Raw genomic sequence first — 3,318 nt, 5'->3', positions numbered from 1 at the left:
AGGCAGCTTTTGTACACAGACAGACAGAGGAATGCAGAGAGAGAGACAGACTGACAGACCGACCAACCGACCGACGGCGTGAAGGCCGTCCAGGCAGGCACAGGCACACGGGACGGGGTGAATCACTCTCTGAGCTGGCAGCAGGGAGTTAAACCATGCCGTAGCCAGGCTCCAGAGCAGGGCTCAGCTCCCTTCAGGCGGGTTTTGCCTCACCAGCCTTACCCGCCAGCGGGACGGAGCGTCCCCCCGCTCTCCTCTAACCAGATGGATGATTTCTGTCTGCTCTTATAACTGGTGTCTCACTTGGCGTGCAGCTAACATGGCACAGCACACATGAGGAGACCGTGGAAGGTGGCACCGGTGCCCTGCGCCTCCCTCTCGCCCTGCCGGAGCAGATGCCCTAGTCACCCAGCGCCCAGCCTCGATGGAAGCGGCAGGAGAGGTGTCCAGGCTGTGTTGCGCGCAAGAGAGAGGTGCTGGACAGCTTGCAGCAAGAGCTGCCTTTTGCCGAGCAGTGCTCCGGCAAGGGATCTTTTCAGACCCTGGCGGTGGCCAAAGGGCGTGGGTGAGGCTGTGATGAATATGTAAATCTGCAGCTGATGGGGAGGCTTATGCTCATCCTTGCAGAGCGAGAGCTTAGCCCTAAGCTTGGTGTCACCCTCTGCTGCCACTCGCATCTGAACAGCCCTCAGCCATTTCCACCCGGAATGGCACTGCTTGTCCCCACCCCAGAGCTCCCCAGATTTTCCTAAATGAGACACAACCCTGGGAGATGCGGGTGACGCTCAAGCGAGGCAGGCAGGTGATGGGGCAGATGCTCCTCCAGATATTGACGGCCAGTCAGCTCAGACTAGATCAAGAGGGATCTGCAGAACCCTCTCGTGCCTGTCTGTGGAGAGCAGGTTCTTCAGCAAACAGCACGGGGACCTGCCTGCTCCGCCTTTATTTACTATGGGCTCTGGGGACCCTGTTGCACTTTATGCCCAACGAACTGGACAGTGTGCAGGGAGGATTTTTTTTCCTTTATGAGCTCCTGTATTTTGCCTGTTCACCACCGAGCCTGGTCTTCAGTGCAGTTAGGTGCTCCTGTCTGTCTCTGGAACAGGAGGAACGCGAGAACAGCCAGGACCCTCAGGAGACCACGGCCATGGCGAGGCAATGTGGGGTTGTGTCGGAAGGAGGAGACTGCTTATCCAGAGGTATCAAATTCAGAGCCAAAAGAACACTGAAGCCCTTCCAAGCCCCGTTCTGATCCTTGCCTGCCTCGTCTGTCTTCCTTGGCAGGCAAGCGCTGGAGATGATACATAGTTCAGCGGTCCTAGGTGTCCTTCCCATGCACTGGCTTAGGTGGAGACACAAGCAGGACATAGCAGAAACCCACAACTATTTCCCAGCTGTAGTGGGAAATGACAGAGACATCTGAAAGTGAAGCGGCTGACCCATGCTGACTGTCACACTTCCGAGCAGGACTCTGCACGCAGCCTGGCGTGCTGAAAACCCACCGCCGACCCCCTCAGCCCTCTGCCTGTGTGGGATCTGCTGAGGGTCTGGCTGCCCCGAGCTGCACAGAGGGGACTGTCACCTCCCTCGGATGTCATCTTGTGGCTGGTCCTGGCAGAGCACGGCACTGTGTCATCCCCTGAGGCCACTCAGGCGTCAGAGAGGAGGGAGTCAAGTCGCTAAGCCCTGCAGGGGTTCGTCTCTAAGACCTAAGGTGGGTTCATTGGAGAGAACCAAGATGGTCAGCTCCAGACTTCGTGGCATAAACACCAACCTCTCGTGTTCAGTAGTGGGGAAGCCATGGTAGGCAGCCCAGCCGTCCCAGTTTCTCCCCGGGTTGGCCACGGCACCACTTTTTGTCGCTCTTTCGCTTTTCCCGTTTCACGTCCTGCGAGCCAGAAAGTCAGCTGCAGCTACAGCAGGCTGCTAGAAGCATTTTTGTGCCTTCAGAATTTGCTAGTCAGCTCTTTCCTGCTGTTCAAATGAACGTGCCTCATGAAGAAGGACTTGGGGCATAAACTGTGCCTTTTTACTCCAGCCACAGCTTCTGTGGGGAGTTTTCAGAATTGATTTGTTTATACAAAAGCCGGTTTTGTTGGTGTCATTTAAATAACATGAAAAAGGAGCGAGCAGCGCGTGTTGGATTTGTTCAGAGGGTGCTCAGCGCGCCCCAAGCACAGGGCGTGTGAATTCAGCTGAGCAGGCAACAAAGCCATACGTGCCCTCCACAGCAGATGTTTGTACTGGGAAAAAACCTAGTTCAGAAAACAACCCAAGAGGAACAGCAACTTCCCCACACACTCACGGACGTGCCCGGGCAGTCAGGCATTTCACAGCTCTTTGTGGGGTTCACTACGTCCCCCCTTTGCTGTAGAGCCTCAGGAGGCTGCAGGCAGTGGAGCAGCAGCACCAGTCGCTGTGGTTGGGCTCAGCAGAGACGGATGATGTCTGTGCAGATGAGCGCAGTCATGCAGTGGTCTCCTCAGCACCACGGGAAGTCGGGCATGACATACCCTGAGCAGAGGAGCTGCCCAGAGCATGTTCCACCCTTCCTCCAGGTTCTGCAGGGACATCAGGTGAGCTCTCTGGCTGGGGTAGATGGACAGACGTACAGGACCCAGCTCTGCTTTCTGAAAACTGGGAGGCTGGACACAAGATTAGTTTGTCCTTATCCAGAGTTGAAATGGAGATGCTGTAATCACCTTCTGCTTAGCAGCAGCTTCTGGAATGATGCCAATGGCTTGTGTCTTATGTAGACTTCTACCTCCTGCATTCGAAAGGCACAGAATCACAGAAGTGTTTCGGTTCCCCCCAACCCCTGTCCCTCAGCAGCACATCGACATGTTTGTTAAACCCCTCCAGGGATGGGGACTCCACCGCTGCCCTGGGCAGCCGGGGACAGGCTGGGACAACCCTTTTAATGCTCCCAGGAAACGCTGCCCAGTTCTACACTTCAGCTGGGCCCAAGAGAGATGGTGTGATCACGCATCTGCTCGCTGCTGACAAAAGCGGTGATGCCACACTCAGCTAAGACATGGTGGGTCTTCTCTCCAGCTTTAAGCTTGTCTCTCCATCCACAGACTGTGAGACCGCTGACTCCCTGAGCAGAACCAAACCTAGCGATCTGGGCCTTGGCTTGTCTAAAATCCAGCTGCCCCGTTTTACCCTCTGCAGCCCCACATGCGGGCACTGCCCAGGTGACAGCCCCGGGCTGACTTCCAGGCTGCCATGGCAGACAGGAGGCAGGAGGCTGCAACAGGCAACCTGGGAACACGCGTAATGGCTTCAGCACGTGTGGAGGCCAGATCACAAGGGCTG

Source organism: Buceros rhinoceros, unplaced genomic scaffold, assembly GCF_000710305.1.
Source record: "Buceros rhinoceros silvestris isolate BGI_N320 unplaced genomic scaffold, ASM71030v1 scaffold16280, whole genome shotgun sequence".
NCBI classification, from domain to species: domain Eukaryota; kingdom Metazoa; phylum Chordata; class Aves; order Bucerotiformes; family Bucerotidae; genus Buceros; species Buceros rhinoceros.
The sequence above is the reverse complement of the archived record's forward strand: the minus strand, read 5'-3'. Positions refer to the sequence as shown.